At 37.3% G+C, this 24,665-nt stretch overlaps 1 long non-coding RNA gene across 1 annotated transcript in view; it reads left to right on the top strand.

Moving 5' to 3' along the window:
- Positions 1–352: 352 nt before the first annotated feature.
- LOC105990173 overlaps positions 353–24,665 on the top strand; it is a 44,786-nt gene continuing 20,473 nt past the window's right edge. Inside the window, exons 1-2 of the long non-coding RNA XR_001175295.1 lie at positions 353–440; positions 686–763. This is a non-coding gene — a long non-coding RNA (uncharacterized LOC105990173). The remainder of the gene's footprint in view (positions 441–685; positions 764–24,665) is intronic.

The raw sequence follows: 24,665 nt of genomic DNA, 5'->3' as shown, positions 1-24,665 counted from the left end.
CAATCTTATTGTGTCAGTATTAACTTTATTTATTTTAAATGTGGGAAAACATAAATAAAAGATTATGAAATGAATCCACAGAATCTGTTCAATCCTATCTACAAGAGATAGGGAGCAAGACCTATTGTGGACCAGAGAAAAATTTTGTAATGAAAATGTATTTAAAAAGTCATGAAAGACACTATTTGGGAGGCAGAGATCCAGAGGGAACACTGTTCCAGGCAAAATGAAGTTCAAAACATTCCATTCCAACCAATGGCTGGGAGTTGTGGCATAGGCTAGCTTTCCTAGCTTTGGAGGAAGCACAAAGGCTGGATGCAGTGTTGTGAACTTGCTGTCCCAGGGACACTGGGAGGACAAATAAGAGAACTGCAGCTCAGGTTGGCCAGGACATAAAATCAGACAGTACTTCTAAAATAACCAATGCACAGAGACTGGAGGTATGGACTAAGTGTATGCCATGCAAGAACAAGGCCCTGATACTAGTACTAAGAAGGTATCCATACTGATTTTTTTTTCACAGAATTGTGTTTTTAATATTCTTTTAACTCCATGCTTAGAATAATAACATTGTTTTAACTTTTATTCCAGTTTCCACTTTTCTTTTCTCTCTCATCTCTAATTGATAACGAAGCAATCATTTGATTAGCTTATGATGCAGTAACCTTGTCTCTCTGCTTTTCAGGGTCCTTTGAAGTCTGGTCCTGTCTCCCACTGCCCTGAATGAACATTCTAACCTAGTTATCCAGAGTACACTTACCAAGTAAGTACTCTTGGTGTATTTATCTTTGGCTTCTTTTGTGTCCTTTCCCTCTGCCTCTCTTTGCTGTTTTTAATTCAGTACTCTACACTTCAATGTTTTATGGTGGGAAACTTAACTCTCAATTTCTTCGTGAAGATCTTCTCATGGATTTGAGATAAATGATCTTTGCCTTCTCTGGTCATCCTCATTGCAAACTTAAAAGTCAACAGCTTAGTAAGTCAACAACTTTTCAGGAAATACAGTGACAACATAGATGCAGCAATAAATAAAATGGCAACAGAGGACATGGTCCATTAAAGAGTAAGAAGCAGAAATGGAAGTTCCTTAGCGGCATGGAAAACCTGTTGAATTAGAGGAAGAGTTTTCTCTTCTTCTTTTTACTACATCTTACCTGGTAAATTGTAGATAATGCAGATTGGAAGCTTGTAGATTGTTCTAAGTCGAGGGTCATCAAAGTTTTTCAAAAAGGTCTGTAGCATTTTTTGCTTCTGTGAGTCATGTGGCATCTATGACATCTACCCAACTCTGCCATTGTAGCAGGAAAGGCACAATTGGTGATGTACAAAATAAAGTGGAGGGCTGGGAAGGTGGCTCAGTGGTAGGGCGCTTGCCTTGAATGCCTGAGGCCCTGGGTTCAATTCCTCAGCACCACATCAGAAAAAAGAAAAAAGCCGGAAGTGGCGCTGTAGCTCAAGTGGTAGAGCGCTACTGAGCTGAGCTGAGGGACAGCGCCCAGGCCCAGAGTTCAGGCCCCAAGACCAGATTCCCCCTCCCCCCAAATAAAATAAAATAAAGTGGATTTGGCAGTGCTCAACAATACTTACAAAAGGAGGCAATGGCTGGATTTAGCTTGAACATATTAATTTACCAATTAATATTATACATGATACCCAAGGGTGTTCTAAACAAAGGCAGAGGGGAACTTCGAGTCATCAGTTGTTACCCATAGTTTAGTGAACTCTATAATAGAAAAAAAGAGAAACTAGCAAAGTCAAGCCAAGAAACGAGGCTTCATTTTATGAAAACCAAATGTTGTTTAACATTTAAAAAATTATATTTAAGTTGTTGTACAAAAGGGGTTTGATTCAATAAATCATTGAATAAGTACAATGTATTTTGATCAGTCACCCCTTCCATCATTCATATTCAAATCTCATATGTCACTTATATCTAGATTCAATGTGCAAAGAGCTGCTAGCTTGCTAGGAAAGTGTGACACAGAGAGTCAGATCACTGGCTGCTCTATAGAACTTGTGAGGCATGCAGAAACTGCATCCTGACAGAATCGGCTTTGGCAGAGTCTTATAGTAATTTCAACAAGTTACTATTTGTCATCTCTAAGTGTGGTGTGTTGATCATCTGCATGCAAATCACATCAAGGTTGCAAAAAAATGTCAGCTTGGGCTTCATGCTTATTTAAGACCTATTGTTTGACAGGGACACTGGAAATGAAGCTGCAAAGTTCAGAAACAGATCTATGCTAGAGTTCTGAAAACATTAATCATGAACAATATCACTACTTGTTTCCATTCCCTATCTTATATCATGGGATAGTTTTCTTATCATTGGTTTCTTTTTATTAATACTTTCCCCACTTATTTTTTCCAGATCTTGGTTGGCTTTAGCATAAAAATAGCCTTCAACTTGGTTATTTAATATATTAACGATATGAAGAATATTTTATTATCTTACTGGGTTATGGAGCATGTTCGGGAGAAGAGTTTGCTAACCCACTTGGAATACACAGGGTTGTTAAAGGCAAGATCAAATAATAGCATGTTAACTAAAATGTGTTCGAAGGATAAGTAGGCCTACTAACTTTATGGTTTGTCTCCTTCCTGCTCTCCTTTTCTTCCTTCTTTCTCTCTTTCTGCTGTTCCTTCATCCTTTTTTGCCTTCTGAGAGTGAACAAGTTTGCCATGGAGGTCAACTGCTATGCAAAGCTCCATTCTTATTTTCAACTGCTCATCCTCACAGTGCTGACTCTTGAGATAGTCAGCTGTTAAGGAGGACATGATTTTGAGGAAAACTCTGTAGGATGTGTGATATGAAGCACCATCTCTGAAAATGTTACCCATCTTCAGCCATGACTCCCGTGCTGCTATGCTTCATTTGTCCTGTGGACTGCATCTGAAGTGAGAAAGAATGCCAAAGGATGTAGCATTCAAAAAGTCCTAAGAAGGACAGCTAACATCAAAACAGCACCACCCTCGCACTTTTTACTATTATTTGTATATCTCTTTCTGGCCCTGCTTTCAGAGATGCCTACTCAATTTATCTGGAACCCAGACACTAACTTATGTTTCAAGGTTTCAAGTGATTGAAAAAGAAGAGCTTGTGATAGAGAACTGAAAATGAGAATCTAAACTAACCCAAGTAATGAGTTCCTCCACCAACAAAGTAAAGAACATGTATGCAGATCCAATTTCTTTCTCTCTCCTTCCTTATTCCTTTTTTTCTCTCTCTGTCCCATATCTTTCATTCTTCTCCATTTTCCTCCTTCTTATTTTCTTTCATCACAAATAGTTCTAAAACTGCTCTGATAATTTTTATTATATAGGCATTTAATAAATATATTTTGTTCCTAACAAGGTAAGAAGAATAACATTAAACTAATCAGTCAGTACAGATTCATCTGAATTTTTATAATCTACTTGTTCTTGATTATTAAAGAATATTCATGGATAATATAAATTCAGTATAATACATTATAAATATATGTGCATCTGATTTAATAGTTATATGAATACATTTCAGTCTACATTATGTATAAATAATTTTTTTCTCTAAGTAAACTTCTCAGAAACTATCCTGTTTCAAGAACCATTTTACTATGGCTCTAATTTTGGGGTTGAAAATACTTTGAAAGAAATATTACAATAATAAAAGTGTAGATGATGTAGGCACTGGTGGTTCATGCCTACAATTCTAGCTTCTCAGAAGGCAGAGATCTGAGGATCATGATTTGAAGCCAGACTAGGAAGGAAATTTTCCTGAGTCTCTTATCTCCAATTAATCAGTGAAAAGGCAGAGATGGAGGTGTAGCTTGAGGGTCATGTGCTAGTCTTGTGAGAAAAAGCTAAGACCCTGAGTTCAAGCCCTAGTTTGCTTCCTCCCTACCCCACTAACAAAAAGAATGCAGTTGATTTTCTAATGAGTATTCTGCAGCTGCTCTGCAATGTCTCTGAAGGGTAAATGTTACAAGAAAATTGGAAGACAGATTAGGCAAGTTGAGGTCACTCATGGCAATCAGCATTGTGTTGGCAAAGCTGTGTCTAGGATTGACTGACTGCTACGTAAAGGGCTGGATGGAAGTATTAGGTAGAGTATGACCTCTGGCTTTTTCACAAAACTCTCTCCTACTAAGCCCTTCTAAATTTGGGGGGAAAGGTAGAAAGATGACCTAAAACTTTGACTTCATTAACACACGACTGGTTGGTTTATGCAAGGTCCAAACAGTCACGAAGTTAATACTATCATATTTAGCCAGCTGTAAGTTTAATCACTATAAAATCTCTCCCAAACAAGTCCTTTAGAACAGATATTATGGTCAAAATATTCAGGTGAGTGATCCTCTGTGTGTGTGTGTGTGTGTGTGTGTGTGTACACATATATATCCATTTATTTTTTATTTAAACATTTTTGTTGAAATACAGTTGAGATTTAACACACTGTATATTTCAAATGAGAAGGTAAACTATCTTAAGTATTTGCACACAGAAAACTACTACCATAATAAAGATGGTAAAAAATAATAATAGTGTGCTCATGCTTTTCCTTCACCACCCACTTACCCTCTGCCCTACACCAACCTTTGCTTCATGTTTTCTTCATAGAGCATAAGTTTCTCTGGTTTCTATGACTGAGTACAAGCATTTAGAGATTTATCTTTATTATCTGATGCATCACTACTTTGTTCTTTTTCTCACTAAATAGTATTCCATTGGATATACAATTGTTTGCTTGTCTGTACCCTTGTTCAGGGAAATTTTAGCTTCTAATTTTTTGGAAGTAAATGCATGAATATTTGCATACCAGGAAATTTCTCAAAATAATGCAGAGTAGTATTATGTTTGACTACATGTTAAGTTTTTACTTTTTTTCATTTGCTTCTGTATTCATTTTTGTGTCTCTGGCCTTGGCTCTGTGAGTCAAAGTAAAAAGAAAAGTCCCAAAGTCCCTTTCATCATGCATGATTAGGCCACATCAAGGTGACACTTGCACATGGTAGCTTTCTGAACTTGAAAAATGATTTTCCAAAGAAGTTGCAGTATTTTATTTTATTGATGAAACGTAATGGGCTATTGCCCTGTTTTCAGGCTTCTTTTTCTCTATATCCTCAGCAACACTTCAAGTGACCAACTGCTCAGGCCCTGCTTTCAGTTTTCTTTTCTGCCACATCTCAGCAACACTCTAAGTGTTCAGTGTTTGGTGATACTCAGGGTGAACTGTTCGGTGAATTCAGGGCCTCAAGCTTGATAGGTAGTAGATCTACCACTTGAGCCTTGCCAGTCTTTTTCTGTATCATGTGTTCTCCCCACAGGATCTTGCTTTATGCCCAGAGTTTACAAGACAGTGATCTTTCTATTTGTGCCTCCCCAGGTGTACACCACTGCCCATAGCCACTGTTTGAGACGGGATCTTGTGGATTTTGTGCCCAGACTGGTCTCAAACTATAATCCTCATTCTCTGCCTCTTACTTAGCTAAGTTTGCAGGATTGATCCACTAAAATTTTTAATATTAGATTTTTGCACTTTAGGTGGGTGACTTTAAAGATTACCTTTGTAGGAAAATGAGAGATAAATGTATTTTCTTTTACTTTTTCTCAAATCCTAGGTTTAGCACCTATTCCCAAACTTATTTTGGCTCTACTATGTCATAAAGTGTTCATTCCCTTCTCCCCTTTGACTTTTGTGGACAGTTGTGTGCCTTTAAAGGATTTAGCAATGAGAATTAAAAGTGCCCTGCGGGGGGGGGGGCAAGGTAAACTTTGGTCTATGTAATCAATCATATCTGCTTCACTGAACTATAATGACCCTATGTACAAAAAGACATCTTCAGTGGGGCAGACTTTTCCATGAAGTCATTAACATTTTGGGGAGGTAGGCAGCAGTTTTTATGTTCAGTTTCAACTATTTTCAATCATATGTACACTTTTCTCAAGTGCAGATTAATTTACTGGTGTGTCATTATTGTAGGATATCAAAATATCAAAGTAAGCATATCAGTAGATCAGCTGGCCTACTTTTAGCATCTGTCTCAAATAATTCAAGCTAAAGAACAGAATATCCTTAGCTTGTAGTATATCCAACATCACCATATCCATTTGCAAATAAGAAAGAGTGGCAGCTGATCTGGTTTGAACTGGGAAAAAGATCCTCAATATATCCTCAATAATATTCTCAAGCTAGACACTGACAGCTCATGCTTGTAATCCTCGCTACTCAGAAAGCTAAGATCTAGAAGATTATGGTTAGGGACAACCTTGGCAGAAAAGTCTGAGAGACTGTATCTCAAAATAACTAGCCAAAACCTGGGCTGGAATTGGGACTCAAATGGTATAACATCAACTGTGCAAGTAAGCTGAGTAAGCAATATGAGAATGCTTGAGACCCTAAGTAGTTCAAACCCAAGTAAAAACAACAAAAAAGAATAATTAAAACTGAATCAGGTGAACTGAGACTTGGAGATAGATCTAAGACCTTAAAAATTAATTTCTAAGAGATACAAAGGAAAAGAAATCATTAGGGCCAACCCTAGGGGGAGAAAAATTGTAATAGTATCAGGACTCACCACATTATAATAGTGACCAAAAATGTCGCAATATTATAATAGGGATATATAATAGTACAAATTATAGTAATGACCAATAAAACCTTTGCAAATCCCAGGTACATACAGCTTCATGGGTGAAGTCATGCTTTATCATTCTGTTTTCTGGATTCTGTTTCTACGGATATTCAAACACACACATAAAGTGTTTTCTTTAACTACTGAGTAGTGAGATTAAAGCTTTAAACCCCATATACAAGTGGGCTTGTGCACATACACACACAGACAGACACCTTTCACACATTTTTGCATAATATAAGGGAGAAATTGGGAAAATGCCTTGAACTTCCACCCTTTAGAAAATGATTCCTAGATTGGAATGTTCATGTGATATAGTCATTATCATGACATCTGGAAAGGTATTAATGGGAACCTAATTTTGACCAATGTCATGGTGGTCTTGATGATGATGATGATGAAGTTGATGCTAAGAATGAAGAAATTTGTCTCACTGAATCTCTGTAAAGTCCTGTCATATTGGTCCTATTATTATCTCTTTCACAGGAAGTTTGGCAAAATAAATTATAAAGACTGTAGAGAGACTTTAGAGACTGTAGAGACTTATAGAGACAGTCTATAGAGACTGTATAGAGAGTGTACAGAGAGATTGTAGAGCCTGTGTAGAGCCTGTATATATATAGAAACTATATATAGAGACTATATATAGAGACTGTACACCACTTTGCAAGCTTTCCAATTCCATTTTATCTCTCTGTTACTACAAAAAAAAGAGCAAGACTTAGCTCTAATAATTATTATTAGCAGAAAAATTGGAGGACAGACAATGTGCAATTTGGTTGGAGGAAGAGCTCATAGCTTTCAACCTGGATAACAATCAGTTAATGGATGTAGATATCATGAATAAGGGAGAAAGCTCTTCAAGCTGAGGATCATTATGCAGCAGCTCAGCATGTTTATTAATCATTGTGCACAATTAAAATGCCATTTCATCCCTCTAATTAAAACAAGTAGTTCCCTGAGGCTAGCACCTGAACTAATGAAGCCTGGTTGCCTAAGGATCTCACTCGGGAAAGGCAGGAATTGAACAATGGAGGAAGCAATGTGTTTTCCAACTTGCCCAAACAATGCCAAACTATAGATGACATCATGAGCCCGTGGTCCAGTTGAGACTATGATTTGAAAAAGTAGAAAATAAAAGGTGTAGACATTGAAATTACTTTCATTAAAAAATTAGTTGGACCTTATCTCTTGTCAACTTGGATGTTTTACAATGAATTTCTTCCTTCTTGGTATGTGGAATTAGCCTTCTGATGGTCAGAGAAAGGGAGTTGTAAGTTGGTGTCTAGGTATTTGAGGGGCTTCATAGGCTTCTGAAACTGACTCTTGAAATAAATAATATATAAAGGTTGTGATTGTACAACTTAAAACAAGAGAAAGATTGCTTGAGCAGATGAAAGAGAGCCTAGGATCCAGTCTCAGCTTTGCCTGCTGAATTTAACCATCCTGGACAATGTCCTTAGTTGCTTTATCATAAAATAGAAGAGCTGAATTAAAACTCATTATTTTCTAGTTCTAAAATTCCATGGTTTGAGAACAATTGTAATTATCAAATTTGTTCAAAAGATTTTCTGTTATGTCCTAATTACAAATTTGGCTAGATCAAGTATTGCTTACTTTTTCTTCTCTTTTATACTTTATTTCATTGACCCCCATCATTAGGGTCTGACAGTATGTTTGGCAAAATGGCAGCTACTCAATTCAATAGCTGCAGGAACCAGGAATCAGGGTAAATCCACAGATCTCAGTAACTTGCAGGTTTCAGTGCCCTGATTCAAATATTTGGTACAACAGAAATAAGTACCACCCAACAAAGGGTGCTTACTGCATTATTCACCTGGAGAATAGTAAATCTAGTAGTTTCATTGTAGCCAGTCTACCAGCTCAGTTTCCTACCATTCTGTGCTTGCAAGCTATTATCTCATCCTGCCTCCAGCCATCAGGAAGCCATGTCTCAGGCTTCCTGTCTTCTACCTTATTATATACTTGGTTCTATGGTTCAGAACTGTCAGTCCAATGGTTCAGTGATAGCCAGAAAAATTGCTATACTAGAGCTTTTATGAACTTAAGAGCATTTGAGGTATATTTCTCGGCAGTCGTGGGGCTTGAACTCTGGGCTGGGCACTGTCCCTGTGCTCTTCAGCTCAAGGCAAGCACTCTACCACTTGAACCACAGTGCCACTTCCGATTTTCTAGAGGCTTATTGGATATAAGAGTCTCACAGACTCTTCTGCCTGGGATAGCTTTGAACTGCAATCCTGAGTAGCTAGGATTACAGGAGTGAGCCACCAGCTCCTGGTAAGCATTTGATTTTTTTTAACCCATCCTTGGGCTTGAACTCAGGGCCTGAGCACTGTCCTTGAGTTTACTTTTGCTCCATGCTAGCACTCTACCCCTTGAGCCACAGAACCAAGAGGTAAGAGTCTCACTGACTTTCCTGCCTGGCTTCGAACCTTGATCCTCAGATCTTAGCCACTTGAGTAGATAGGATTACAGGTGTGAGCCACACAGTGCCTGGCCAAAACACTGGATTTTTTGAAGAGGTGTTTTTTAAATTATCTTTAAGTAGTTGTACAAATGTTATCATTCAATAAAACAATTTATGAATGTAGTGCATCTTGATCAAAGTCACCCTTTCAATAGTCTCACACAACTCTCTTAAACCCCCTCCCTCATTTTTTTTGAATTACGGAGATGTATTGAATTTTTTTGCTATTTAACAAAGCAGCTTTGTATGCAATGCATTTTTATCTATGTTATCCCTTCAACATTTACCTCCTTTGACTCACCCATTCCTTATTTTTCTTTATTTTTTGTGGTACATATAATGAATTATTGACTGAATTCTCCCCCTTATTTTTCTTCCCCCTTTCCCCATCCTCCCCCTGCAAGCTTTATTTATTTTGCTGGGCTTTCCCTAAGTCTTTCTAAAACTATTTGAGCTTATCATAGAGTCTATTATACTTCAGCAAATACACTTAGTGGTATGCAAATGGTTACAAATGAATTAAGTGAAGAGCATTAGATCTTAATGTACTGATCAGAGTTTCATGAGCATCGATAAATTTTAGAAGAATTTTTCACTAGAAAAATGCAGAGCACAATGTTGAATATACCTATAAGATGTGAGATTCACGGACGTTTTGAGTTCCATCTACAGAGTTAAAATTAAGTTATGAAACCTTATTTTGAAAGAAAATGTAAAAGTTTTCAATAGCCTTTTAGGAGATCTATGTCTAGCTCTTTCCTGTTTTTCGCTAGCAAGTGGAAGAAGATAAACCTCCAGCAGTTACTTTTTGTAGGGACAGGACCAGCAGCAGCATGTGTGTGCATGTCAGTGGTGAGGTATTCTTTACAATGCGGCCACCAGGCACCTGAATCAGATAATGTGATTTTCATTATTATATTTCCTACCTTCTTTATTTATAATCAAGCATCTGGGTTCAGTTTATATAAAACAGACAATAAGGTGGTGGTAGTAGCCTTACTAGCAGAAAATAGACAAGTGATAGAAACAATATTAAGGCTTTAACTTCCTACAATAGCTACCGTGTGCTTTGGGCCAGGAGTCTACTAGTAACTGGAGAATATAAGCTTGGATTAAAACATCTAAGAATCTAATAATTTAATCTTTCTGTTATGGGCAATTGTTCATATGTCAAATCTAAATCTTTTTAAACTGAAGCTCAGTTTCTTTTGCACATCATACTGAGAAATATAACGGAGGTCTGTCAGACATCTAGAAACTAGCAAAAAACAGCCAATAACTCAGATTAAGGGGCAGGATAATTGGGTTTCTTAAGCATCTTTTGGTATTAAAACAAATTAATCAACCATAAAATACAAACTCATCAGAATCTAAGGTCTTATTCAATTAACTTCTGGCTTCAAACATTTATGTATTTTTTCTTTCTTTCAAATAATTATGTCATATTTTGCTAAGAAAGAGAGGATTTTCTAGAGTAGGAAATTCCAAAGATAGAATGAGGCTAACTCTTTAAAGCTACATTATTTTATCCATAATTATTATTTTTGATAAAAATGAAAACAAAAGATTTCTTCTTGCCCAGAAGGCAGATGGAAACTTACGTGTTAAAGCAGAAAGGGGAATGAGGTTTTCTAGATTTTTTTTGGAAAAGATCCTTATTTTTTTCACATCATATTTACTCTAAAACATTGGATAAAATGGAAATTTGGGAGGCAAAATAACTATTAAACTAATACTACCAACACGTGATTTTGTGCTTACCTGTTTTCTTAAAAATTGACTTACAAATTCTTGATACCTTTTTCTGGTATTAACATCCTGTATTCAAGGTTGAACTAGGCAGATGTAAATTTTTACTAGTTCCCAAATCATAGCTAGAGCTTTAGATTTCCTGAGTATATTTGTAAGTTGTCAAACTATTATGGTAGACTCAAAAGATGAGAGAGATGAGAGGCTTCCTCTTCTTCTTTTTTGTTTTTTTGCTTTGTGTTTTTGTTTTTGTCAGATAAAACTGGGTTATGTCCCATATTATCAGGAGCTGATGGTATAGCTCAGTGATAGAGAGCTTGTCTAACATTTTCCAGACCCTGGGTTCAAGCTCCAGCTCTGAAAATAAAAATAAAAACATATGCCGTACATTGAAAGTGTGTGACCCTGAGTAAATTAATCTCTAAAAACCACAGTTTCTAGTCATAAAGTGGTGAGAAAAATAATGTTTCTAAATATAAAAAATTAATTCTTCTCTTGTTTCCTGAATCATACCTACATTTATATAGTGTCCTTAGAAGTTGGAAGGTAGAGGAATAAAATGCTGTAATTCTCTGGGGTAAGTGTTGAGAGAAACTTAGTTAAAATGTTGGTATGCAAGCCTAGCTTTGAAAACCTAAGTAATTGACTTCAGAATATGAAAATAATGCATTGAAGAACACAGGCAGTTCAGAACTTTGGACTCAGGACTAGCAAAGAGGAGTCCAAACAGTGGGAGATACCAGAACAGAATCTAGGTAGAAGATAACAGAATTGAAGCTTATTTATTTATTTTCTCTCAAGTATATCTGAAGAACCTGATACTAAAGTAGTGCTTGGACTAGTTGAGGAGATAGACAATATGCATGTATAAATGATAACAAATTATATTGTTGGGTTTTTTTTTTTGGTAAGTCATGGGGCTTTAACCTCAGGCCTGGGTGCCACCTGTTAGCACGCTACCATTTTGAGCCTCAGTGCCACTTTTGGTTTTCAGGTACTTAATTGAAGATAAGCCTGTCACTAACTTTCCTGCTACGGTTGGCTTTGAACCTTGATCTTTAGATCTCAGCCTCCTGAGTAACTAGGATTATAGGTGTGAGCCAGCCACAATTTTGTGAGAATCAAGAAAAGAGAACAATGGACACTGGATGTGTTGAGAAAGCTTTCTGGTTCTCTAGATGTTTATGGGATGAGGAAGGAACATTTGATCTAGGTGTCACAGGATGGGCAGAGGTTTGGTGAACTGAAGGTGCAGCTAAGGAAATTCCAGTCTGAGATAAAGTCTTATGAAACTTTTTATCCTGGCTGTCCTGGAACAGCATTCATCCCAATCCCAATCTCCTGCGTAGTTGGCATGGCAGGTTCAGACCATTGCCCCCAGCTATTAGTTGAGACAGGGGTCTCACACACTGTTTTTTCTTTTCTTTTTTTTCCTGACTGTTCTCAAAACTAGGTTTTTTTGGATCTCTGCCTCCCAAATAACTAGGATTACAAATGTGAGTCATTAGCACCTGACAAAGATATTTTTCTGTTTTTTTTTTTCCTAATTTTCCATGACAAGAGATCAAACTTAAGGTCGTGGGCCTGCAATTAGTTCCATGGGTTCCATGGATATTGAATTTTGTCATAAGTTTTCCAGTGATTCTTATGTTTGCTATAATTTGCATTTAACTAGGATATTATTTTTCCTTTTTTCCCTTTTTTTTTTTTGTCATTTGTAAGGGTTGAATTCTGGGCCTGGGCGCTGTCCCTCAGCTCTTCAGCTCAAGGCTAGCACTCTACCACTTGAGCCACAGTGCCACTTCTGATATTTTGGTGGTTTATTTGCGATAAGAGTCTCTCAGTCTTGGGACTGGGAAGTTGGCTCAGTGGTAGAGTGCTTGCCTTGCATGCCTGAGGCCCTGGGTTCAATTCCTCAGCACCACATAAGCAAAAAGAAAAAAGCCGGAAGTGGCGCTGTGGCTCAAGTGGTAGAACGCTAGCCTTGAGCTGAAGAGCTGAGGGACAGCACTCAGGCCCAGAGTTCAGGCCCCACGACTGGACTCCCCCCCCCAAAAAAAGAGTCTCTCAGTCTTTCAAAGCCTAGTCTGGCTTTGAACTGTGATCCTCAGATCTCAGCCTCCTGAGTAGCTAGGATTACAGGTATGAGCCACAGGCACCTGTGATATTATTGTTCTTACTCAAACATTCTCCCATTAATATATGTTATTCAGTGGATAAGTAATCTAGTAACTCACTTTCAAGTCACCCTAAAAGAATGACAATCACCGAAAGTTAGGTTTTTCCCATTGTGCCAGTATTGTCTGTAGTGTATGGATTTACAGCATAAGAAGATAACAATGATTTCCATTTCCTAACAAATGGGGTGGTGCCATTCTTTCTGATGGAGCCATAGAATTCCATTCTCTCTCTATATATATATTTTCTTGATCCATTCATCCATACTGAGGGGCATCTGGGTTGGTTCCATATCTTAGTTATGGTAAATAATGCTAAGATAAACATAATTGTGCTGGTAGCTTTAGTGTGGTCTTGTTTGTGATCATTTGGGTAAATGCCCAAAAGTGGAATTGCTGGGTCATAGGGGAGCTCTAGTGAAGCAAACGAGGCCCAAAGAAACATAGGTCCCATGGTTTCCCTTATTTGCAATAACTAGTATATGTCTAGGATAAGCGGAAAAGGTGAAAAGCCATGTACATGTGACCATATAAGAGGAATGATGCTAAGTGAAATGAACCCCAAGTTAAGGACACAGAGGTTTTATCTTTCTTGCTGTTGTGATTTTTTGTTTCATTTGTATGTTCTTCCACCATGGTATAACCTCTGTTTTCACTGTATTTGATTCTGGTGTCCTGCATCTTGTTTATACATTTTTCTAATTTGGGGAGGGGAAGGGAAATAACAAAACGCTGAAATAAAGATATAAGCTGACCTATTGTAACAATGAGATGTTCAAGACACTATGTTGCAAACAAACTTCACAACTTTGGTGGGGGGAGGGAGGAGTTGGGGAGGTTGGGAGGGAAGGAATGGTAGGGGAAAAACCAAGGAAGGAGTAACAATGCTCTATAGGAAATGTACTCATTACCTTACTCATGTAACTGTAACCCCTCTGCACAGTATCTTCAAAAACATCATGGTTCAGCATTTGATGTTATTAAAACTTGATCAAGGATATAAGTTAAGTATTCAATTTCATGCTGAAATTAAGTTACTGGTGACAAAGCAATAAATGAAATGGGGTAGAAATGGAGGGGTGAGAGTGGGTAGACATCTCTTAAAGACAAGGAGGGGTCATATCCCTTGGTGAGCTTACAGGCTCCCAAAGTAAGGCAAAGACAGAGAAATGGGAGAAGGATCAAGACAAATAGAATAGACTCACCAAGTCATGACCTCAGCATACTTTAACATCAATAACTACTGTAACAGTCTCAGGTTTCTTCCGTGGATTCATTCAGTAACATAGAGACAGCAAGATTCATGAGGCATAACAACACACTGCAATGTCTGCTCCAGCCCTGGTGTCTCCTGACCAAGGGAAAGTGAAGCTGAGAGCTCACTCCCAGTGAATGAGAGGCTCTGGTTACACTGGGAGCTCAATTAAGAGAAAATCAACTGGCTCATTATTATATACAAGGACATTCATTCTTCTGAGTAAGGGGAATGATTACAACTTGAATAAGAAAGCCACAAACCACTAATCAGGGTATCTCAGGTTTGACCTATTCAAGTATATTCCAAATTACCCAATTAGCTGGATTGCCAATAAGTTCCTTGTAGCAGTTGTATTGGCCCTGATGATACCATAATCAGTTGTCTTAATCAAGCCTTTGAAAACAAAAATGATGGACTGAATATACTCATAACAAGGACTGGGAAATTAGAGTCTCAGGTCACTGCTGTTAGGTTACCCAGCATTTTGTTCTGGTAAATGCTCCCAGAGGGCTGTGACTTGCATTTGGTGTGGTTTTGTTTTGTCCCCTCAGACTGTTCTCCTATTTCTTAATTCCCTAAGCCTTTCTTGTGGGTAGGTATGTACCAGTGCTGTATGGGTGATCTGTAGATTAGCTTTGTTTTCCTATTCTCAACCAACTAGGTCTCTCAAATAATATCTTGGAGTCTTACCTCTCTTGCTTGCCACCTTCAGCCCCTAAAGTAAAGAAGATAAAAAATAAGGTTCTTGCCAGATCCAGTGGTTCATGCCTGTAATCCTAGCTATTCAGGAGGCTGAGATCTGAGGACTGCAGTTTGAAGTCATCCCAGGTAAAAAGTCTATGAGACTGATGTACAATTAACTACCAAAAAAGCCAAAGGTGGAACTGTGGCTCAAGTGGTAGAGCACTAGCTTTGAACAGAGAAGAGCTTAGGGACAGCACCCAAGCCATGAATTTAAGACCCAGAAAAGGTACACACACACACACACACACACACACACACACACACACACACACTCAAGGTCTTTTTATTTCACCTTCCCAGGATCTATCCATGCAGCAGCAATAAAGAATACAGAAATAAGGCAGGGAGAAAGCATGCCTGGCAGTAGTAGGCCCATCTACACCCCATATCAATGAGTCTTTATCTATGGGATCAACCAACCAAGGATTAGAATTACTAAGAAAACAATACATCTATATTTGTCATATATTAGCTTTTTGTCTTGCCATTATTGCAAAAACAAAATAGTATAAAACATTTACATAGCATTTACATTTATTAGTTATTATAAATAATCTAGAAGAGATTTAAAGTATAGAGGAGGTCATATGTAAATGCTAAGCCATTTTTTAGATGACTTGCAGATCTGCCAATATTTGGTATATGTTTTAATGGGTCTTAGAAGCAATGTCTCACTTTGAACTTAAATAAATGCTTTATGAATGACTCCATATGTAAGTGGATAAATATGAAATTTAAGAATACTTACAGCACAGCTCCAACACAGGCACAGGATAAAACATTTAAAGTTAAGTCTGACCACAGAAACAGAATCCCTCTGGTGGTGTTTACCTTCTGAAAAACTTAGAATGGTATCTAGTGTAGCACTTTGTGATGAATGATTATGAACAGTACTTTTTTCTTTCTTTTTTTCTGGTAGAAATTATGGAAAGGTCTGAGATCCATATTAGAATTAAGGCCAGTATGAAAAGAAAGGAATAGTCACCAACTTCAGAGAAAGACTATAATTCAGTAGTCACTTGAATCGTGGAAGCCTTTTATCATTAGGAATCAAGGTGATCAGAAAGATGATTTTTAATGATCTTATCTAGCGGTTAAGGTATGAGGACACCCTGGCTAGACCACAGGATTAATCAATTAATTAAAATGGCAATGAGTCATTGTTATAACAGCGTACAATGCTGTAGGAAGAACTGAATAAGCAAGTTGAGCAAAGATCTGTATTTAGGTGGCCTTCAAAAGTTATGATTGGTAAACATGCATGAAAAAGTTTAAGAAACTGTTTATCTCTGGTTGGCTTCTCCTAGAAGCAGACTCTGAAGGTATAAATAGGTTCTTTCCATAGTCCCAGCAAACACTGGCAGGAAAGAATGTGAATGATTCAGGAAGGGAAGGAAGCACAGGACGTATGTGATCAAGTCAATTACTGGCCAGAAACTAAAGGTCTGGCCCTCTGCAAACTCAGCTAGACCTTGAAGGATGCAGCTCTGGAGTTGCCTGAAAGAGAGCCACAAGAAGCTGAGTTACCATGAACTCTTCCTTTTACATGTAGGTTAGAAATGCTTCTGGGACAGAAATTATCCCAGGGCTGCTAAAGTTTTTACTTAGCACAGTTAAACGATTGCTATTCAGCATCAGCGTAATTTTAGTCTATTTTGTCTTAGCAACTGCTTCCCTTCCCCCAAAGCTCTACAATAACAAATGATAGTTAAGGAAGGCATTGTGCCTTTTGTTCTTGCTCAACTAAGAACTGAAGTAGAGTTGGATTACTTCCATAGAGGAGGGTATTCAGATTTCATCATACCTGGACAATAGGCAGTTTCTATGAGGAAATACACTCTCATGTCAGCCTTATCCTCACCCCCTCTTCCCTCCCTCCCTCCACCTTTATTGAAGTAATTCCTTGGGAAATTGATTGCATCTCTTTGTTGCTTTCTGGCGTTTTTGAAACTGCTTCTGTATCTTGGGCTATAATCTTTCTGTTCAACTTTCTGGAAACAATGTCATGATGTTGTAAACTACTTAGGGCAGCATGTTGATTTTTCTTGCAATCATTTGATATCCTTTACTGCACCTGAGGCATAAAAAGTGGTTCAATTGTTGTTGGGTAGATTGATGGATGAATGAATAACTAATAAGGGAGTGAATAAGTAAATGAACAAATGAACCTAATAAGTGAGTGAATACGTAAATGAACAAATGAACCTCATTAGGATGTTGATTCAAATGAATCTCTAAACTATTCTGCTGATTATTGGCAAGTTCTTAAAGTTGTCAGTATGTACAGTGGCGCTGGACTTCCTATTATGTCCTAATTGTACCATACGACCACTTTTCTCTCTTTCCTATGGATAAGGAGACACAGGGATTGGGTTTTTCTGCTCGACCCATGGACAATAAATTATATTCTACTATAAACATTTGCATCTCATGTTTTCTTAATTTTCTGACAAGCAAGCAGGGCATAGTTTAGGTATTTAAATCCTCAAGTTCAGTTATGAGGCCTAAAAACTGACTCTTAACCTTACCAGTGACATCAGATGCCCATGAGTATTTAGCAGTTTCTGCCACAGAACACTGTACCATCAAGAAAGCCCAATAACTCATCATAAATCTCCTCAAAAGGATGGTAAATAGAATACAAGGGTGTAAAATGAAAGCTAAGAGTACCTTTGGGTATCATTGGAATAGATCTCTGCCAAAAGGATAGTAAGTCGAGCACCAGCGGGTAAGAATACCATTGTGTCCCCATAGAATGACACACATATTCGGGAGATGGGTAGGCAAAGAAGACAGGTAAGGAAAAAAGACTCTCCTTTTGGGGGACAAAACAAAGACTAAGTTTTTAAAAATGAAAGTGATTTCACATGTGAGAACTATAAGCGTGATGCAATGATGGAAAATAGCCATCTGGCTAAAGGGAATGGGTTGCATAGAAAAGGAGAACTTGGGTAGTGGTGAATGTGAAATGGAAAGTGAACAGAGTTCTAGGAAAAGGAAAAATCATAAATGAATAAAGAAACATGTTTCCCGAGAAAAGTGCCAGGAACTCATCCTGATTTTAGTGAAGCATGTAATGTCTTGCAGAATCTTACTTGCTACATTATTTCAGTTGTCTTAGATGTGGGCACAGTGTATGTATTGAGAATATAGCTCTGATGAGCACTGGAACAGAGCACCAGTGAACGCCAACACGGTGAGAAACAGCATGTTTCAGTGTAGAACTTGGAGACCCAGTGTTTTGTCTAGTTTCCTGGAGCATCTGCATTAACTACCTATAGATATATACATATTCAAATTGAAAAAGCAACTCCAATGAAATCTGAGAAATTAATCCAAAAATATTTAAAAAAATAAAAAATAGCTTAGGAAACAAAAGGAAAGTCAGATAGAAAAAAAACCCAAGATGCATCTATCTAGCTAATTTTTATGTGTGAGTAAATGTGTATAGAAAAGTCACTGTGGGCTGGGAAAGTGGCTCAGTGGTAAAACGCTTGCCTTGCATGCATGAGGCCCTAGGTTCGATTCCTCAGCACCACGTAAGCAAAAAGAAAAAAGCCAGACATGGCACTGTGGCTCAAGTGGTAGAGCACTAGCCTTGAGCTGAAGAGCTGAGGGACAGCACCCAGGCCCAGAGCTCAGGCCCCACGATTGGACCCCCCCCCCAAAAAAAAGAAAAGTCACTGTATACAAAGACATTCTCTTACAAGGAAATATAGAAAGCAATATATGCAGCAGTATTGGAAACAACTGTATAAGGGCGTGTGTCAGGAAATGCCTAACTCAGGTGTATGGTTGGTGCGACTATAAAAATTTACTTAAAAACATCCGGACACTGGTGGCTCATGCCTGTAATCCTAGCTAAACAGGAAGCTGAGATCTGAGGATTGCGGTTCAAAGCCAGCCTGGGCAGGAAAGTCCATGTGACTCTTATTTCCAATAAACCACCAGAAAACTGGAAGTGGCACTGTAACTCAAATGGTAGAGCACTAGCCTTGAGCTGAAGAGCTGAGGGACAGTGTCCAGGCCCAGAGTTTAAGCCTCACAACCAAAAAATTAAAAATTAAAAAAAATTTAATAAGAATCTTGGGAAATGTAATTTTTTCTGTTCCAACATTTCTAGACTCCCATATGTCTATTGAACTTGTAAATACACCTAAAACTCACAACATATACTTGTATGTGTACATATGTACTTAATGCAAAAAAGAACAGATGCATTTTAAAAAGTTTGTACATATTCTAATCAGCGTGAAGTTTTTTGAGTTGAGAAGAAGTTGTATTTATGTCAGGCATGGTACTGGGAGTTGAAATCTATGAAACACTCACTCTTGAGAACAGAACAAAATTAAACTTTTTAAATGAAGTTAATGCTATCTAATAAACTATATTTTTATGAATATCCATTTATAGAGGGCAATACTTTATAAATATTTTTGTTTCAAGACTCCTTTACACTCTAATATGAGCAAAGACCCCCCCCGTAGAGCTTAATTTATACATGCTATAGCTGTAGATAATATTTACCATATTAGAAATTAAAACTGAAAAAATAAAAATATTTATTATTTCATATATAATAAACAGTATAGAATAATAAATAAAATAAACATATTTCTCCTGCATCCCACCTGTGAGATGCTGGTGTTGGTTGTATTAAGAAAATAGAGCTTCATGTAAGATTTGGGTAAAAAAGGGTAATTAAAACCTTATGAAAGAATCTCAGGGACCTCAAGGCTAATGGTAGTCATCAGAAGGAGTAAATGGATCATTCAAAATCTGTGTATGCTGATATAATTTTATGTCATATGTACCAGAATAATTTCTGTTGGCATAGAAAGGTCCTAGTGTTCAGTGTATGCAGTGAGGTATTGAAAGAACATTCTATAATCTAAAAGGGACACTAATCCATCAGTCAGATTAGACAATATATATTTAATATAATGAGAACAAACTCTGATTCTTAACAGCTAATCAGTTTGTATAAAGTTGACTATGTCTTATGGATTTATTTTCCTAAATTCCAAGATGAGCTTAAAGGATCTATTTTCAGTCCTGAGTTTGTGAGTTTTGTTAATACAAGTATGGAAGCTACAAATCTTAAAGGTCATTCAAGGACCATCTCTGAAGCATAAACCACCAATACTAGAAAACTGGGTTGTGTTACTGAAGGAAATCCAAGGACAAAAACAATAGAACTATTCTGTAGAATAATAAGCTCAGAAAAATATTGTAAAATGGTTCCAAGTCAGACCATTGGGTCACCTTTCAGGCTGAATTGGTCCATAAGTTTTGCAAATATTTTTACTGCCCTCATCAGTGGTTTGAATGACTTGACCAAATAGTTGTTTTGGCATTCTTTTTGATATTACCAAAGGATGTGACATATAATTCTGATTGCAAAACGACCTTGCTTGTTCAGATTTCTTCAAAGCTTTCCCTTTGTGGTGTGCTCCAAAAATCACATAAGGGGATTCTGATATTTTCTCTCTCTCTCTCTCTCTCTCTCTCTCTCATACAGAGTTATAATGTACACCTCAGAAACTGGTTAGAATGTGGGGGAGAGTGGGTTCTGAGAATACGCATTTTTAACTTTCTAAGTAAGTCTTTTGCTACTTAACTTACAGTAAAAGAAATCTAACCTTTGTAGAACTAACTATAAAGTTTTTCACTATTAACTCTTCAACTCTCCAGTTTGACTTAATATTAAATTAATACAATATCCATGCTGGTCACACTTGTGTCATCTCTCTGGCTTCTGACATGTTTTTCTTAAAGATATCTTCACCGTCAAGTCTCATGTTTGCCTTTTAGACAACTCTGGTTTCTCTTTCTAATGTCGGAGCAATGTCACTTTATAAGATGCAGGGCACTGACATCAAATATAGTGAAAACAGGGATTATACCATGGGGGAAGAACATACAAAGAAACAAAAAAAATCACATGGTACATTATAAATACATTAAAAACAATAGCAAGAAAGAAAGTTGCATTATTACTGGGTTAAAACACAAATATGAAAGTAGTCATTTCCAGAAAATATATTGAGAAGTGGAAATGCTCATAGCAGGCTTTCAAATTTAGTATTTTCACTTAAAACCCCATTATGGAAGTCTGATTGGCATATAAAAGCTTCACATATGCAAGGTATGCATGCCACTGAATTTGAGGATACTCAGGAAACCATCATCACCGCCAAGGCCAATAACATGTCTAACACCTCTGCATATGTGATCCTACTCCTTTCATTATTGCTGCTGTTGTTTTAGGGTTCTTTTGTTGCTTAATGTGTTTTCTTTAGCTGTATAGGCAGGAAGTTATAAACAGGAAGAAGCAGTACATGTGCACATAAATATCATATATCCACATATATAGACAGAGAGAGAGAAAGAGGAAGAAGAAGAAAGGTCACATATACAAAGTTGGCTAATATAAATTAGCTTTATAGAAATAAACATGAAGCTGGGGCAAAAGGAGATTTGTCACATATCTTTGAGACATGAAATCTCATTAGACTGCAACAGAGTAAATAATAGCTTCCAAATTTAAACTCCAAACAGCAATAAATCACAGCAATAACTTATAAAATGATGGCTCAGCAACAGCAATTGCTATTAGCATGCATACCTGCAGGGGAAACAGACTCATCCAGGGAGATGCTTGTGAAAATTCCAATGCCAAGACCAAGAGTACAAATCTTACAATGGGTGAGGAATGAATCAGAAGTTTGGCATCATGTGGACACTGTTATCAGGAAGAATGGAAAGTTTAGCTGATCTATAGCTTTTTTTTAAATGACAGATTGACTCCAGGTAATATTTTAAAGGGGCAAGTTAGTTGACTTCATGTGATCTAGGTTAAAGGATTAGGTAGAATCATACCTAAGCAATAAAGCACTGGTAGTGAGAAACTATTCTAGACTTCATACCTAAGTTGTCACAACAAATCAATAAATGAATCAAAGCTGCAAGCCATGTGAGGCTCCAAACTTTCACACTCTCTAATTGTTGTGTTACCCATGGATCTTCACTTGACTCACTAAAATGATGTACTGTTTTTGTCTTGCAAACTCAAGCACCAGCAGCAATAGCGGGGAAATCATTCCTTTCTATCAGAAGTACCAAAACATTGCACATGAGCATGTCATATAGAATTTTTACACACCAGTAAGACCTATCATAGCTTTTAATTTATTAGGATTGTTTTTGTGTGCTATGATAGGGATCCATGTATATATACAGGATGAGACAAAGCCAAGTTGGAATGTACCAGCCTCTTCCTGAGCCGGTGAAGTGGAAAAACACGCAATTGCTCATATACACATGTTTTCCTTTTTTTTCTGCTTTTACACAAATTAAATGCTAATAATATACCCGGTGAACTTCAACTTGCTTTCTTTAAAGCTGTGATATATCGTTGACAGTAGTATATAAAGATCTGCTTTAAAAGTAGCAACATAATAACCTCACCATTTACCTGATCCCCAAATGATAGACATCAAATTCTCTCTATGTCTGCCTCTGTCTTCCCTTTTATTTCCTTTGTCTCCCTCTTCAAGTTATCATAAGGACCTGTTATGTGAATCTTTGCACTTTTGTTTGAGATGACCCAAAAGTAAATATGTAAGAGATAGAGATGCTGGATCAAAAGGTGTATGCATCAACAAATCAAAGAAAGGTTGGACAAATGCATGAAATTGCAGAGCTTCTGCATGGCAAAGGACATAGCTAGAAAGATCAATAGAAAGCCCATGGATTGGGAGAAGATCTTCACTAGCCATACAATGGACAAGGGTCTCATATCTAAAATATACTTGGAACTCAAAAAATTAAATCCCCCAACAACAAATCTTCAAAGAAACAATGGCCCAATAAATAAGTGGACTAAAGACTTAAAGAGGAAAGAAGGATGGCCAATAGACACATGAAGAAATGCTCAACCTCTCTAACCATAAAAGAAATGCAAATCAAAACAACATTGAGATTCCACCTCACTCCAGTTAGAATGGCTATAATCAAGAACTCTAATAACAACAGATGCTGGAGGGGATGCGGACAGAAGGGAACCTTACTGCATTGTTGGTGGGAGAGTAAACTTGTTCAACCACTTTGGAAAGTAGTATGGAGGTTCCTCAAAAGACTCCACATAGAGCTCCCCTATGACCCAGCAATCCCACTTTTGGGCATTTACCCAAATGTTTACAAACAAGACCACACTAAAGCTACCAGCACAACTATGTTTATTGCAGCATTATTACCATAGCTAAGATATGGAACCAACCCAGATGCCCCTCAGTAGATGAATGGATCAAGAAAATGTGGTATATATACACAATGGAATTCTATGCCTCCATCAGAAAGAATGACATTGCCCCATTTGTTAGGAAGTGGAAAGACTTGGAAAAAATTATATTATGAAGTAAGGCAGGCCCAAAGAAACATAGGTCCCATGGTTTCCCTTATTTTCAATTACCAGTATATGTCTGAGTCAAGCAGAAATGGTCAGATAAGTTGATGTTAGGGAAATGAACCCTAAGATATGTATTCAAATGTTTTTTTCTTTCATTTGATTGTTTCTAACACATTTGTAAGATGATTTCTTTGTTGTTTTGTATATCCCTCTCCCACGGTATAACCCTTGCTTTCACTGTATTTGATGTTGTTATAATTTGTGGAGGAGAATGGAAAAACAAATCATTTAAATAGGGATACAGGTGAACCCATTGCAACAATGAGACATACAAGTGATATGTCGAAAATGAACTTTACAACTTTTTTTGGGGGGGAGGAGGGTTGGGTGGGGAGGGCAGGGGGAGGATGGGAAGGGAAGGGGAAACAAAGGAGGAGGCTACAATGTTTGATAAGAAATGTACTCATTATCTTGCCCATGTAATTGTAACCCCTCTGTACAGTATTTTCACAATAAAAAAGGTGTGTGCAAAACAAATGTGAATATTGACAAGTTACCCTGTATATTGTTGGCATTCATTGGCAACACTGTAAATCCATACTGACCTATACTTTCAGTTTTTCATTGCTCTGACAAAATGACTTCCATGAACAACTCTCCCTTAAAGGAGGAAGAATTTATATGAGTTCATGGTTTCAAAAGTTTCAGGCTGAAGTCATCCAGGTCTGTTTTTCTGAGGCAATCAGGAGGAAGAATATCACAGCAGAAGCTGTGATGAAGTAGGATTACTCATCTGATGGCAGCTAGGAAGCAGAGAGAGGAAGGAAGGAACAAAATGCCCTTTAAGGTCGTATTTCTGGTGACTACTTCCCTTGAGGAGGACCTATTGAAGTATCCATTATCTCTTAAAATCATGCTACTAGCTGAGGCCCAAACCCTCAACATATGAGCCTATGAGGGATATTATACTTGGACCATAACACAATCTTCTTACATCCTTGCCAGTCTGATACATTAAAATGTATAATTAAAATGTGTAAGTCATTTTACATTTACTTTACCCAATGGACGACTAAGAATTCCCTTTGTATTTCATCTGTAACTGTTTTAGTAGTATAATTAGGACATTCTACCTGATGGATAGGCACTATTTCCATTCAATTCAATATATTTATTTATTTATTTTTTATTTTTTTATTTTTTTTTTATTTATTTATTTTTTTTT

The sequence above is a fragment of the Dipodomys ordii genome, unplaced genomic scaffold, assembly GCF_000151885.1.
Source record: "Dipodomys ordii isolate 6190 unplaced genomic scaffold, Dord_2.0 Scaffold63, whole genome shotgun sequence".
Classification (NCBI taxonomy): domain Eukaryota; kingdom Metazoa; phylum Chordata; class Mammalia; order Rodentia; family Heteromyidae; genus Dipodomys; species Dipodomys ordii.
Note: the sequence above shows the minus strand (reverse complement) of the source record. Positions and strands in the feature narration are given on the sequence as shown.